Here is a 17,797-nt window from a genome sequence, read left to right as displayed (position 1 = left end):
ATAAAAGTTTTCCAAGAGAAGTATAAAGTAAGGGATTTCATTACAACTAGACCAGCTGTTCAGAACAAGTTTAAGGGAATCCTGAACCAAGAAGAGAAATAAAGGTTTAAATATAATCATGACAGCACAAAAACAAATCACATTAGAAGAATAGACATGGAAATAAGATATAGGAATCAAACATTATGAATACAGAAAAAAATGTTTAAGAAACAAATATAATTCACTCTAAACAACTATAAGAAAAATCAGCAGAATGACAGGAAAAAGTACATACCTTTCAAAAATACAACCTTAATGTAAATGGTCTGAATTCTCCAAATAAGGAATAAAGATTGGCTGACTAGATTAAATAAAATAACACCTATTTTTTTTTCTCTGCAAGAAACAAAACTCACTTCACTAGCAAAGACATAGACTGAAAGTGAAAGGATGGAGAGTGATATCCCAATCAAATGGAATAAAAAAAAGCAGCAATTATACTCATATTGGATTTATTGACTACAAACCAAAATCTGCAAGACTATACAGAGTTCCCTACATATTGCTAAAGGAAATAATCCAGCAAGAAGATATAATGAATGTAAATATATCTTCACCAAAAATTGGAGCACATAATTTTATAAAAGCAAAAGTAGCATAATAAATGGAGAATTATGTCTCAACAAATTAATAGATGACTTTAATGCCCCATTTTGACCAATATATAGAATATACAGACAAAAGAATCAAGAGAAAATATCAGAATAAAATCATACTATAATTGTCTTAAGAGACACCTAAATCAAAAGCCTGAAGAATAAACTTTCATAAGCACATAGAAATTTTTTTTCCAAAAATAGACTATATATTAACACACAAAACATCTTAATAAATTCAAAAAGTTAAAATAATTTTTCACCCTATCACAATAGAAAGAAACCAGGAGTCAACTGTAAGAAGGAAAGAATTAATAGATAATCAAGGAAGAAATAACTAAAGATTAAAATAACAATTAAATGATCAATGAAACAAAGATTTGGCTCTTTGAAAAGATAAACAAAATTGACAAACTCCAGCTACATAACACAAGAGGCAGGAAAAGAAAGAGAGAGAACCCCAAGTATATAAAATTAGAGGTGAAAAAGGAGACATTAAAATAGATGCCACAAAAATTCAAATGATCATTATGGAATATTATATGTATATATATATATATATATATATATATATATATATATATATATATATCAGTAAATTGGAAAATCTAGAAGAAATTGAGAAATTACTGGAATTTCATAAAGTACCAAAATTTAAATAAGAGATATAAATAACCTAAATATATTGACAACATGTAGTGAGACTGAAGCAGTAATAAAGTCCCCTAACAATGAAAACCCAGAACCAGATGTATTCATTGCTGAATTTGAACAGCCTTTTAAAGTAGAAATGGCACTGGTATTCCTCAAACTATTCCACAAAATATGAAAGTAAGGAACCATTTTAAATTCATTCTATAAGGCCAGTATTACTCTGTTACCAAAATCTGACAATGAAACAACAGAAAATAAAACTAAATACTGATACACTTAGTGAACACAGATGCAAATATTTTCAACAGAAATACTTACAAATCAAATTCAACAGGACATCAAGAAGCTCATGCACCATGATCAATTTGGTTTCATTTCAAGGATGCAATAATGTTTTAATATAGGCAAATCAATAAATGTAATACTTGGCATAAAAATAATCAAAGATAAAAATCACATAATCATCTCATTAGTTTCAGAAAAAGCCTTTGAGAAAAGTCAATATTACTTCATGATGAAAGCCCTGAATAAATTATGTATTTTAACATCATACCTCAACTAATAAAGGCTATATATGATAAACTCATACCCAACATCACACTGAGTGACCCTCTAAGATCAGGAAAAAAAAAACAAGCATGTCCAGTCTCACCAAGTATTTTTAGTATTATCTAAAAATTTTTGGTCAGAAGAATTAATTCATTAATGAAATATAAATCTTTAATGGATTTAATTTACTTAGTTTTATTATTGTATGATTTTGGTGTCATAACCAATAAATATTGTCAAATAAAATGTAATGATGGGGCTGGGGTTTTAGCTCAGTGGTAGAATGCTTGCCTGGCACATGTGAGGCACTGGGTTCGATCCTCAGTACCATATAAAAATAAATAAAATAGTTATTTTGTCCATCTACAATTTTAAAAAAAAGGTTAGGAAGATACTCCCCACTTTTTTCTCCTAAGATTTTTAAAGTTTTAGAATTTCTTATATTTAAGGTTTTAATCCATTTTAAATAATTTTCATTTCTGATAATGGTAAGGGTGCAACTCCATTCTCTTTAAAGTGGAATCACAGATATCGAAGAGCAATTTGTTAAAAAGAATATCACTTTTCCCATAGAGTAGCATTTGAACCCTTGTTGAAATAATTTGAGGATTATATACGGGCTGTTTATTTTACTGTAATTACCTCCATGTCTCTCTTTACACTAATAACACAAGGTACTTCAATATTAAATGTGTACAACTTGATGATGTTGAGTATGAACATACACCAATGAAACCATCACCACACCCAATGTAAGAAATACACTGATCACCTCCAAAGGATTTTGCATTATCTTCTTTTATTTATTTAATTATTTTCTTTCTGTAGATATACTTAACTCAAGATCTACCCACTTAACCAATCATTTCAACACACAATATAATATTGTTAACTCTAAGGATTATGTTTTGCACCTGTTTTAGTCAGCTTTTTCACTACTGTGACTAAAGGACCTGATCAGAATAATTGCAGATAAGGAAGAGTTTATTTGAGGGCTCATGGTTACAGAGGTCTTAATCCAGAGAAGGCTGGTTCCATTTCTTGGGGCTTGAGGTGAAGCTGAACATCATGGCAAGAGAGTGTGGTGGAGGTAAGCAGGTCATATCGTGGTGATCAAGAAGCAGAGAGAGAGACTCCACTCTCCAAATACAAAATATATACCCCATAGCAATGCCCCAATTCCCATCCTCTCCAGCCACATCCTACCACTTCAGTTAATCCAATCACAGATTAATTCACTGATTAGGCTAAGGCTATAACCCAATCATTTCTCTTCCAAAGCTTCTTGCTTTTTCTCAGATGTGAGCTTTCAGGGAACACCACATCTAAACAATAGCAGCACCATATCTCTCAAACATAATCAGAGTGCATATATTAAACATTAGATGAGAGCTCTTATTTCCCCCACCATAGCTCTTGGAAACCACTATTGTACAAAACTGATTATTTGGGGTATTTAATTAATATAAATAAAAAAGATGCAGTATGTGTCTTTCTGTGACAAGCTTATCTCACTTATTTCACTATGACAGTATTTTTTTCTGAAATATATTCTATTGTGTGAAATATATATAAAAAATATTCTTTATTCATTTATCCATTCATGGAAATTTAGGTTGCTTTTATATCTTAGCTATTGTGAATAATGCTGTAATGACAACAAGATTACCAATATCTCTTCAAGATTCTGTTTTCAAATCTTAAGGGTACCTACCTAGAAATAGTACTTCTGAATTGTATATTGGCTCTATTTTAAATCTATTTGGGTTTACTGTGAGAAAGAACAAAGGCTGGGATCCCCTACTTAGTCATTTTATTGACATCTGGGTAAGGATGTGGAAAACGAAGGATTTTACAAGTGTTTTTTGGAATATAAATTAGTACTGCCATTGTGGATCAAAGTATGGATCTTCCTCAAAAAGCTGAAAATAGAATTACTATGACCCAATAATTTCATTATTGCGTACATACCCAGGAAAAGAAAATCAAGATGACAAAAAGATGCCTACACTCCCATGTTTAATGCAGCACTATTCACAATAATTAGTAAATGAAATCAACCTAAAAGTCTACCAAAAATGGTATATATACACAATTTTATTCTTGTTCAGTAATATAAAAATAAGCATAAAATCCTCTTTTTGTGACAACATGGGCTGACCTGCAGGATATTATGTTAAGTTAAATAAGTCAGGCACTAAAAAACAAACACTGTATTTCTCATGCATAAGTGGAATCTGAAAAAGTTGATCACATAGAAGTTAACAGCAGAAGAGAAACTGGGAAGTAGAGCAGGTGGAGGAGGAATGGGAGTGGTCAATCAACAGATAGAATGTTACTGTTTGCTGGGATAAATAAATTCTGATTTTATAGCATGGAGGGAATATAATTAATAATAATAAGTATCTCAAAATAGAGAAGAGGAATTTGAATATGTTCACTATAAATAAATGGTAGTTGAAAGTAATGAATAGGCTAGTTACCCTGAGTTGACAACTATTTAATGTATAGATGAATCAAAACATAACAGCATATTACATAAATATGACAAATATTATGTGTGAATCAAAAACAATAAAAATTGTTTAAAAATATATAGTTCTTGAAAATAAAATGCATGTGTATAATTTTGTTTTGGAGAATATAACATTGAAATGCTATAAATTTGGCAACAATGACACAGTGAAGATAAATCAGAACAAAGATGTATTAAAATAAGAATATTATATTAAATAGTAATCTGAAGTGACAGGAAGAAATGAAGGAAACAAAAATGGGCAATAAGAATGTTAACATAAACTCTATCAATTATACTGTCTATAATTTCTTCCTTAAAAGTGTCTAAAATACATAAAATAATGTCAATAATTATGACAAAGCATTGTTTGGTGTATAACATTTATAGATAAAATATTTATTACAATAATAGTATAAAATGGAGAAGAAATAATCAAAATATGTTGAAATAATATATTTATATCTCACTGAAACAAAGTTAGTATAAATCCTATTTTTGTTACTATATATTAATATGCATTTTAAATTTCTAGAACAACACTTCGTACATAGCTCTAACATATGGTAAAACAATCATTAAGAGACTTAAAACATTATGCTAGAAATAGTCAACTAATACAAAAGGAAGCAATTAAAGAAGAGTACACACACAAAAGGATATGAAGAATATGGAAACAAAAAGTAAAATGGTAGATGTAAACACAACAAAATTAATACATTCAATAATAACATTAAAAAGTGTAAATTAGTCTTCTTGGGTTTCTATAACGGAATACCATTACATTCTGTGGGGTAATTAACAGGAATTTATTTCTCACATTTCTGGAGATTAGGGAGTGTGAAATCAAGTGGCAATCTGGTTCTACTAAAGCCTTTCTTCCTGGCTTATGTCCACTTGCCTTCTGTGTCCTCATAAAGTAGAAATAAGTATAGAGTTCTAGTTTCTCTTCTTATTCCTTTTGTTACCAATGATTGACCCCACTAAGCCACATACCATTATCTTTTTATATTTTATTTAGAAACAGGATCTCCCTAAATTGCTTAGGGCCTCATTAAATTGCTGAGACTGGGCTTTGAACTCATGATTCTCCTGCCTCCCATATCACTGGGAATACATGCCTGGCTCTTTTTATTCTTATAAGGACACTAATCCCTTCATGTGGGTCCCACCTTCATGGTTTAAGCTAAATCTAATTACCTCCCTAATTTTTAGATCCAATATCATCATATTGAGGGTTAGGAATTTAACATAAATATTGGAAAGGCACAAACACTCATCTATAAAAATGTGAATGGATTTAGCAATCCAATCGAAAGGCAGAGATTTTTCAGACTTGAAACAAGATCCAATAATACAGTGTTTATATGAGACATACTTTACATTGCAAGATATAAATAGATTAAAAGTAAAAGAATGGAAAATATATAAACAAACCATAGTAAATTGGAAAGTGCATACTAATATCCAACAAAACTGAATTTAGAACAACATGTAACAGAGACAAAGAGGGACATTTTATAATGGTAAAAAGGTAAATCTAGTAGAAATATATAGTGATTATAACCATATATGCATAACACTAAAATATGTGAAGCAAAATATGACAAAACTTGAAAGGAAATGGATATTTAAAAGAATAACATTTGTCATTTTGAAATGTTATTTTCAACAACTATAGAAAAAGTAGGCAGAAAATTTAAAAAAAGAATTTTTGATAATACTATAAACCAAACTTAACAAATATCTTTACCCCAAATGAAAACATCAAAACATACATTTTTTCTTTTACCAGAGATTGAACCAAGAGGTGCTGAACCACATTCCCAATCCTTCATTCATTTTTGAAACAGGGTCTAACTAAGTTGCTGAAAGCCTCTCTAAGTTGCTGAGGCTGGATTTGAAGATGTGCTCCTCCTTAGCCTCCTCAGTCGCTGGGATTATAGGCAAGTGCCACTAAGCCCAGCACAAAACATACATTCTTCTTAAGTGAGCATGGATTGTTATATGGGTTAGATCATATCCTAGAACATAAAATAAGCCTTGATATAGAAGATTCACAATTCAAAGACAGCCTTTACAAGTTGGTGGGATCGTGTCACAAAGAAAAATTTTAAAAATGGATGTTAATATATCTCAGTGGTAAAGCATTCATAGGTTAAATCACAAGTACCATTAACTAATTGATTAACTAAGCCTCAATAAATTTTTAAAACTTTTTTCAATTGTAGGTGGACATAATGCCTTTATTCGTATTTATTTATTTTTATGTGATGCTGAGGGTTGAACCCAGTGCCTCACCCATGCTGGGTGAGCACTCTACCACTGAACCACAACCTCAGCCCAAGCCTCAATAAAATGTAAAGGAATTCAATAATACCAATTATGTACTCAGATCATAAGAGAATAAAATTAAAATTAAAAAAAATAAATTTGAGTAATTCACTAATATATAGTAACTAAAGAATATGTCCTTTTTTATTTGGGTTCATTTTGACATGATTATACAAGCACATTTTTTAATTAATGAATTATGGATATACAAAAGGTGTAATTTTTAGGCTCAGTGGTGCACAACCATAATCCCAGTGGCTTGGGTGACTGGGGCAGGAGGATCATGAGTTCAAAGACAGTCTCAGCAACTTAACAAGGATCTAAGCAGACTAGAGATACCCTATTTCAAATTAAAAAATAAAAAAGACTGGGGATGTTGAACTCAGGAGCACTCAGTGTGCCCAGCATGCATGATACTCTGGGTTCAATTCCCAGCACCAACCAACAAACAAACAAAAACCCTTCATAGATACAGTTATGATATTAATGGAGGTGTTAATAAAACATTTTGGAGAAAAGATAGCACTTTCAGTTCTGGGAAAATGGGATATCCAGATGTAGAAGAATAAAACTAGATCTACACATAAATGAGTTTTACAAAGGTGCTAAAAAATTAAAGACATTGTTTTCAATAAATAGATCTGGAAAAAATTGCATGTCCACATTCAGAAGAATTAAAACAGCCTTTATCTCTATCCAGTTACTAAAATCAACTCAAAATGCATTAAATAATTTACAACAAAACCTAAAATTATGAAATTACAAGAAGAAAATGCAGGGGAAAAGCTTCAGGACATTGGAAATTGGAAGGGTCATTTGGAAGAGACATAAAAAGCACAAGCCCCCAAAGCAAAAATTAGACAAATAGGACAACATCAATATTAAAGTCTTCTGCACAGAAAAAGAAACAATAAAAAGTCAACCTGAATAATGTGAGAAAATATTTGCTAACTATACATATTTTTTTCAGCAGCTCAATACCTAGCTTATTGTAAATTGAAGCAAAACAAATGCTCAAAGGGAAAAAAGCTGTATTTTAATGTTATCTAAATTTACTTCCAGTACAGTTACATCCCCCCTCCCTGTGCCAGCCCCATACATTATTCTCTTTCTACAAGACTGTTCCTATGAGCTAAACCATTGAGGAAGTAATTTACAGTGATTACTTACAGTTTAAGTGAGATAATTATTTATTTCTTTTCAATGTATTAATGGTTTTCAAACTATACTTCTAATAGGGTTAATATAAAGAGTATCTAAAGAATTCCCAAAAAACTCAACAGCAAATGAATGACCTGATAGAAAAATAAGCACTAAACCTAAATGAACATCTCACACATGTGTGTGCACACTGATGCATATACAAACACTCACAGTATATGAAAACATGCTAGGCTGGTGGTGGATGTCTATAATCCCAATGGCTTGGGAAGCTGAGGAAGGAGGATCATGAGTTCAAAGCTAGTCTCAGCAAAAGGGAGGCACTAACTAACTCAGTGAGACCCTGTCTCTAAATAAAATACAAAATAGGGCTGGGAATGTGGCTCAGCAGTCAAGTACTCCTGAGTTCAGTCATGGGTACCCCTCCAAAAAAACCAAACCACTTAATATAACTAATGATTAGGGAAATGCAAATCAAAACCACAGTGAGATATCATATCACCCCAGTAAGAATTGTTGTTATCAAAAGATAGAAGATAACAAGTGCTGGTGATGATGTGAATTAAAAGAAACCCTTACACACTATTGATGGAAAGATAAAGTAGTATAGCAATTATAGAAAATAGTATGTATGTCCCTCAAAAACTTAAAAATAGAGTTAACATAATATGCAGAAATCCAACTCCAGGATATATATGAAAATTATAAAATCAATATGTAAGAAAGACATCTACACTCTCATATTCATGGCAAAACTATTCACAATATCTATGAAATGGAAATAAGCAGAATGTCCTTCACCCAACAAATGTATAACAAAAAAGTGATACATATACATATTGTAATACCATTCAACCCAAACCAAGAATGAAATGCTTTTTTTGCATCAAGATAGATGTAAGTGAAGATCATTATATTATATTCAATGAAATAAGACAGGCACAGAAAGACAAATACTATATTATCTCTTCCCTATGTAGAATCTCAAAAAGTGATCTCATAGAAGTTTAGAGTACAATAGTTGTTATCAGAGTCTGGGCAGTTTAGTGGGGAGACAGATATGGGGAAAGTTTAATCAGTGGGTATTAAGCTATAATTAGATAAGTGTGGAAAATTTTGGTATGCTAGTTTACAGTATGATGACTATGGATAACGTGGATAAACTGTACATTTTAAATACTGAAAGAAAATGTCTTGAAATCTTTTAAATAAATGATTAATCTTTGAGGAGAGAGACATGTCTAACCTGATTTTAATATAATGCAATGTATAAATGTATCAAAACATCATGTTATCTCAGAAATAGATGCAATTTTATGTTTCATTTTTCTGTTAAAAGTAAATTTCTTTGAAATAAAAAAGCTGGTTCTTTGAAAATATTTTTTAAAAATTATAAATTTTTAACCAGTCTAAACAAGAAAAAAGAAAGATGACTTATTTTACTAAAATCAGTAAGCAAATGTGGGACATTGCTAACAACTTTAACAACAACAATAACGAAAACAACAAAAAAGGATTAAAAGGGGTTATAAACAACTACACACCTAATAATGACATAACACAGATGAAATAAAACACTTCTTAGCATGACACACATTTTTCAAAGCAGACTGTGGAGAAAGAAAATCTGATTAGACCTATAACAAATAAAAGGTGTGAAAGAGAGATTTTTAAATTTATGACAAAGAAATATAGGCCTAAAGGCCTTAATTTATAAATTTTAACATTGGAAAAAACATTACTACCAACTTTTTTCAAATATTCACACATACACACACACAAAGGAGGAGAAAACTGCATTTCAAGAAAATAAAACTTTATTTCATTCTGTAAAGCCAGTATTTCCATAATACCAAAACCAGAAAAAAAATCTCGAAAAAATTAAATCACAGATCAATATAGATTATCAGTACAAATACAAATACTCTCAATAAAATACTAACAAAACAAACCTAGTATATGTAGAAAGGAGAATACACTGTGACTAAGTTGGAAATATGGATATGCCAAAAAAGCATTTGGACAAAATCCAATACCTTTTTATGCTTTAAAAAATTTCAGACTACTAGGAAGAAAATTGAACTTCCTTAACCTGATAATGGAAATCTTTTAAAAATAACCACACAGGGCTGGACCTGTAGCTCAATGGTAGAGTGCTTGACTTGCACATGTGAGTCACTGGGTATGATCCTCAGCACCACATAAAAATAAAGATATTTTGTCAATATACAACTAAAAAATATTTTTAAAAATAACCACACAAATGGTGTTATACACAATAGTGGAAAAAAATGAATACTTTCACCAGAGGATTGTAGATCAGAAACAATTAGTAGCTTCCTCTTACTATTTCTCTACAATTTGTGTCCAATTAAGAAAATGCCAGTCTTTGAAATTTTTATCTGATAAACTTAATTCAAATGTCTTGTATATGAATCTTTTTTTTATATCATGTAGACACGTACATATTTCTGTGTTCTGAGTTTAACTCCCAATCTATCACTCAAAAGATTCTTCCTTTTATTTAAACTTCCCATGCAAATTGGAAAATTGCTTTTGAGCTTCTTGGGCCAAGCCCTTTTCCTAAGCAGACTCCCAATTGCTGTCAATAAATCCTGATGGGAGAAAAGAGCTTTGTTGAGAATCCACCCTTTTTCATCCTGCAACTTGAGGTTACATTATAATAATAGCTAACAAGGAAATAATGACTGTATTTTTGTTTCTCTGCAGGTAAACATCCCTTCAAGAAATTCTGCTAGATCGGTTATTATCAGCTTCACTTGGTGTTGGTCTAATTATCTACCTGTCATGGGGTTAATGACAATTTTAGAAGTGGCTTATTAATTCATTTTAAGAAGTTAGTTGAGTGCATCGTCTTTTCATTTAAAATGTGTGGTTGATGTTTAGCAAGTTGCTGAACATAGAGATTCAGCCTGTGTCCTTCTTCTTTAGTTCAAATTTTTCATTTCTCTTTTGTGCCTCAGGACCCATGATGAATGTTTGCACCCCAATCTGACTAGTGAATTAAGGAGGTGCCAGCAATGACAGAGAGGAAATTTTGCAATTCAGGTGACACAGTCAGATTAATCTGATTTTAAGGAACTAAAGAAGATATATATATATATATATATATATATATATATATATATATATATATATATATATATATATATATATATATATATACATATACATATAGATAATGTATTTACAAAAAAATTTATGTATATATATACATACATCATTAAAAATATCATGTATATATACATGTATAAATGTATATATGTAAGTATACATATGATATACCCATATAATATTTTGAATGATGTCTCTGTGTGTATTTATATGATATTTTGTATAAACTAAAATGTATATTTTCTGCATATTAAAATGGCATTACCATTGCAACTTCACATACTGACAACTACTAATCAAATTACTATGAATATTTTGAAGGAGGACAGTATGGCAATAGCTCAACAATAATAACATTGTTTTTAACCAAGAAATAGAAGCCTGAAAGAATAATAATTTTGAATTGCAAGACATGCAGAGTGTTACACCAAATCTTGTTATTCAGAATCTTTACAAAACAACAACAAACAGACAAAAATAATGTGCATGAACATATGCAATCTAAGACATAAAGTTTCAACTATACTCATTTGGGACCTATCACTTCTAAAGCTTCAGATTTGTGTTTGTGAAATAAATAAATAAATATAAAACATACTTTGGATATACTGCCAGAAGAACTTATGTAAATAAGAAAATTGACTATAATTAAATAAAATTTTAATGTCTTGAGAGTAAGAATTGTATTTGAATTACTGCATTCTCCAATAAAATGGGTTTTTATTTAGTATTGTGATTTAACATACTCATGTTAGATGAATTTCCAGTCATTTTCTATACATTCATACATATGCACATTCTTTTCAGTGTTATACTTGAAAGCAAAGCAAAATTGTACTTCCCTATGTTTTGTAGCTTTTTACAGAATTAAGAGAAAACAAAACAGTGAATTTTTCAGTGGTCTGGAGTTCTGAGAGGTTCACTGAAATTTTCTTATAATCAAAGTTCTGAAACTGAGAATAAATTCTTTGAGGCACCTGCAAGGGCTCTGTTGCAGGTATTCTGACCATGGAAATAGACAGGGAAGCATTCCCTGTGAGCAAACTCCTGGCGGGTAACTGGAGCCCTGATTCCCATGATTAGAATGCCCAACAGTTTCCCCCTGAGGCTATTAAGATAACTATCAGGTGCACTACCTTGTTTCCATAGTAAATGTCCTTGGGTATGAGAGGCTCTGTGTTTGTTTTAACCTGGACCTTATCTTAGCTAGCACTCAGGTTAAAGAAATACTAATTAGAATATAGTCATGGTAACAGGAGGTATGTGTTTGAGTTAATAAACTCCCAGGCAGGGAGGAGCAGACACTTCACTTCTGCACTTCTTCTTCACCACTTCACTTCACTCTCTCTGCTCCATCCTGTCTGCCTACTTGACTTTTGTGTATGTTTCTGTTCTTTGTGCGCCTCCTCACAGATTCCTCCACAGGTGTTACTTTACACTGTTATGCAACAATGCTGTTACATTAGCAGATACCAAAAAATCTTAAAATATGAAAGCAAAATGGAAATGATAGGATAATAGAACATTTATTATATTTTCCTGCTGAAGACACTTCTCCAATCCAGAGAAAAGAAAAGAAAAAAGCTGAAAGAGAAAGTGGTACTTATTAAAGCCACAAGAAACAGAGTTTGGAGTCAGGGGATGTAAAAACATCTGAAATTTGAAGGGAATTTTAGAAAGCTGATGGCACAGAGACAGAGGACCCAAAATATATTTACAAATTATCTTCAAATCTGTGGCTAAACTGTAGAAGGTGGCACACACCTGCAATCCCAGTGACTCAGGAAGCCAAGGCAGGAGGATCAGAAATTTAAAGCTAGCCTTAGCAACTTAAGGAGACTCTGAGCAATGTAGAGAAATCCTGTCTAAAAGAAACAAATACAGGCCTGGGGGAGTGGCTCAGTGGTTACCACACCTGGGTTCATACCTGGTACCAAAAAAAAATTGTGGCTAAATCCTAATACATAACGTATATAAGATTTAAAGGAGCTCAACAGAGCAGAGCAATTGAGATAGATACACTGATTTCACAAGCTGCCTGGTTCTGGGTAAACCAAATTTGCAGTTCAATCTTGCCATGTTAGAGAGGTAGAAAATATCTAGAACTTTGTTTTTAAAACCTAGTAAGATTTTATGTTATGAGTAATAACAAATTGAAACACAAAGGGATAAAAGCTAAGAATAAGACTAAGGGATATGAAATACAAGCAAAAACAACTGCAAGATCAAAACCCATGTATGCACAGGACTAAGATTATATATTAGATATTAAGCTGCCTGGGAGAAGCCAAAATATATTATTTGTAGAAAGATATAATCTACAAACACAATGACTCATCAACAAATATAATAAAATTTGCTGGATGTGAGAAGAAAGAAAATATGATTCATAATCTACAGAATAAAACTGTTAATAGAAATAGACATTTTAACAAAGATACTGGAATTTGAAAAAATAATTTAAATGCTTAGTATAGATATAAGAAATGTTTACAGGAAATGATGGACATAATGGGTGAATGATGTAGAATATGAAGCAAGGAAAAAATAAATAAAACCATCAAATGGAAACATCAAATATAATGTATCATAAATAAAACAAAATTATTAGTGACACTTAACAGCAGGTTAGACACTCCAGAAGAAAAGAGCAGTGATTATGAAATTGTTCTATCTAAAACACAGAAAAAATATCAATAAAATGCATAATGACTCTGTAACATTTAAGATACTGAATTATTCTCTAATATACTTGTAACTGGAGTACCATAAGGTGATATGAAAAACAATTAAGCCCAAAATACTTAAAAAAAGTAATGTCCAAGATATTTAGTGCAAAACATCAAACCAAAATTCCAAAAATTCAATGAGCCATAAGCAAGGCTATTATAAATTAAGTCACATATATTCATTAAAATCAATCTGTTAAAACTAAAGATAAAAAGAAAATGTTATAAGACAGAAAATTATGCAAAATCAATTCATATGAATAATCTCATAACAGTAACTATTTTTATAATTTATGGAAAATAAAAGAAAATAGATTAACATTTTTAAAGTACTCAGACAAAAGAAAAGTCAATTTAGAAATCAATATCCACCAAAAATATCCTTCAAAAGCAAAATAATTTTCAGATGAATAAAAGTTGATATAATATGTTGCTAACAAGTCCTGTTTACAAAATATACTAAAGTAACTTTCTTAAATTTAAATCAAGTATCTAATAAATAAAAGAGAGGAGAATCAAAATCAGAGACAAAAAATGAGACATTACAATTTATACCACAGAAATACAAAGGATCATTAGAGACTATCATGAAAAATTATCTTATTAAAATTGAAAAATCTAGAAGCAATGGATAACTCCTGGATACATGCAATCTATAGAGAATGGACCTGAAGAAATAGAAACCTAAAGAGACCTATAATGACCAATAATATTAAATCAGTAATAAAATATCTCCCAACAAATGTCACTGCTGGATTATATCATTTATTTAAAAAAAAATCTAACACCAATACTTCACACATCATTACAAAAAAAAAAAAATCCTGAAGGGGAGGAAATTCTTCCAAACTCATTCTACTACACCAGTATGGATACCAAAACCAGGAAGAGAGAAAAGAAAGAAAGAGCTGCGAATGATGGGCACACCTGTAATCCAAGGGGCTCAAGAAGCTGAAGCAGGAGGATCGCGAGTTCAAAGCCAGCCTCAGCAAAAGTGAGGCACTAAGCAACTCAGGGAGACACTATCTCTAAATAAAATACAAAATAGAGCTAGGGATGTGGCTCAGTGGTTAAGTGCCCCTGAGTTCAAACCCTGGAAAAAGAAAGAAAGGTGCAAACCAATGTAGGCGATGAATTTAGATACAAAAAAATAGTAAATTAAATTCAACTCAAAACCACATTAAAAATATACACCATCACCAAGCAGGATTTATCACAAAGATGGAAGGGCACTTCAACATATATTAATATCAATAGAACCACATCAACAGGATTTAGGACAGAAAGAACATATGGTAGAGACACCCACAGCAAGAATATGGTTGCTTCAGGTAGCAACAATTGGAGGCTATACAAAGTTGTCCTGGGGTGACTTTTTGATGACATCAAGGAGAATTGGCAAATAGTCTTTGGATCATCCATGAAGTGGAACATGCAGGTGGTAGAAGATTTCTTTCCACCTGTTTCCATGGGCTTGGGAGCATAGGAGCCAACCTGTGCTCACCCATGGCTGCTGTCCTGGTTACATCTGAGAAGTACACTGTGTTCCAGTGTGTGCAGTGCCTCTCCACACTTGTAGTCTTCATGCTCCTTATCTGGAACCTGCCAGCATCACTCAGATCCATGGTCTTCTTCAGAATCACAAATAGTGTCATTTTGGAAATATCCTTCCTACTTTACATTGCAAGTTCACTCAAATAAAGTACTTATACCTTTTCATTCTTTAGCTTCTATGGAATTCCCACTGGTGTCCAATTATATTTCAATCATGCAGCCCCTAGTTGTTTGATAGGTCACTTTCACCTTTCCAGTGATAAAATGTTGTAATTTTTTTATAAGCAAAAGCCATAATTAATGCAGGTATGGTCAGTAGCAACAATATTACTCTAGCAGAAAATACTGCAGAGCTGAAAAAGACATTAGGGGGCATGTGTTAGAATTGTATATCTTTCCCTAACCTCTTGCTCTCCTTCGGCTCTCTTCTAGTTGGCCAACATAAGGTTAGTAAGTTTTCTCCACCACACTCTCCCTACCTGTTCTAACTATACCAGAGCATGTGGTTCAGAAGCTTTTTGAACTTGTTTGAGGGAGGAACTTGGAAAAGTTTGGAGAAACAGGCTAGAACAAGGCTGAGATGTTGCAAGCAGAGCTTAATGGGTGCTTCTGGTAGGAGCTCAGAAGACCAGAATATTGACAGAAATGTTTAGAGTAAAGGCTATGCCAATGACATTGCAGATGGGAATAAGGACTCTTTTGGGAATTTGACTAGAGGCTGTGTGTTTATCAGCCTGGCAAAAAAACAAAAACAAAAGAAAAACTTGTCTACATTACTTTTTAATCCATGTACTGAGACTTCGTGTGATGTTGAGATTAAAGGTGATAGACTAGTTTAACTGGCAGAGGAAATTTCAATACAGCACAACATTCAGGCTATGATATGGGTACTGCTGCCTGCTGTTAGCAGATTTATAGTGTGAAGAGGGGGGCATAAAGGTTTTTAAAACTTGCAGTTATCTAGAAAATATGTGAGTTGTAAAATTTGGGCCATTGTGAGTGTGGTTGCTTAAGATATTAACACCATTAAAAAGAAACCAATTAATTGTACTAGGACAATAGAAAAGATGACTTACGGACATTTCAGGAATCAACAGGACCACCACTCATGAGCTCAAGTGTGTCAAATCTATTTTTTTAACTAAAAAGAGAGTACCTGAGTGACCTCTTTCCACAAAGCCATCCAGAAAATTGTTTTGCTAGGATTTGTTTCACTATGGTTGTCTATCCAGGCAGTTGGAAGCTACTGCAGTTGTGGTTCAAGTGGGTGGATCTGTATTTTTTTTTTGGGGGGAGGGTGCTGGGAATTGAACCCAGGGCCTTGTGCATGCAAGGCAAGCACTGTACCAACTGAGCTATATCTCCAGCACTCCATCTGTATTTTTGACACAGTTCTCCCCATAAAGCCTTTGGCTTAGGTCTATGTTTGGACAGCAGAAATTATAATCTCTGAAATCTGTTTGGGATAATGATTTTGTATTCGTGATAAATAGTATTTTGTTTTTGGTTGTCTGTTCTATCTAATGTTTTTCAAAGAGTAGCTTGGCCAAGCCCTTGATGTTCTCTCCCAAGCAATCTTTTTCATCCAAATCCTTAAATTTTGCTTATCTTTTTATTATAAATTCTGTCTTTAGTTAATTTCTCTTTTCCTTCATGTTTTAATAGGCAATCAAGTAAAGCCAAGTAGTATCTTCCAGACTTTCTTAAGATAATTCTGCTGAATACCCTAGTTCATTACTCTTAGGGTTTGCCTTCCTCAAATCTTTGGAATGGACACATAATTAAGTCAAGTTTTTGTCACTTTATTAAAAGAATGGAATTTCCTGCACTTTCCAATATGCTCTTCCTTTTTTTCTGTTTAAGACTGTGTCAGAATTTCCTTTACATTAATATTTCTACCAACATTCTGATCATAATCATTTAAATAATCTCCCAAAGTGAGACTGTCCACAGCTGTCTTCACCATAATTACCTTTTACAGGCTAGCCTCTACTCAGTTATAAAGCTGCTTCCACATTTTTTAGATAGGCATTATAGCAATATCTTACACCTAAATGGATACCATTTATTGTCTTTGTATTTGTTTATGCTGCTAAGATAACTAATACTGGGTAAATTATAAATTATACAAATTTATCTCTCAAAGTTCAGGATTCTAGGAAGTCAAGGCATCAATAGTCCATCTCTATTAATGGCCTGTTGTTTGTTTTCAAGGTGGAACATAGTTAACTCATAGAAGGACAAAAAATCTTGGGTGTCCTAATCCCTCTTGTGTGCTCAAGGAACTGTCTCTTAGCACTATTTTATTGAGATTTAAGATTGAATATGTAATTTTTGAGGAACATTAACTGTCAAAATATATTACAAAATCATCCAAATCAGAAAGAAGTAAAGTTGTCCCTATTTGTGGATGACATGGTCTAGCATTATACAGAAAATCCCAAAGATTTCAGAGAAATCTAAAGACCTAGAGAAATCACAAAACAGATATTGAAATATAAACAAAAAAGTCTTTTCAAAGGTAAGAA

This window comes from Marmota monax, unplaced genomic scaffold (genome assembly GCF_021218885.2).
Source record: "Marmota monax isolate L192 unplaced genomic scaffold, Marmota_monax_Labrador192_F-V1.1 WCK01_AAM20220418_F8-fsc00176, whole genome shotgun sequence".
NCBI classification, from domain to species: Eukaryota; Metazoa; Chordata; class Mammalia; order Rodentia; family Sciuridae; genus Marmota; species Marmota monax.
Note: the sequence above shows the minus strand (reverse complement) of the source record.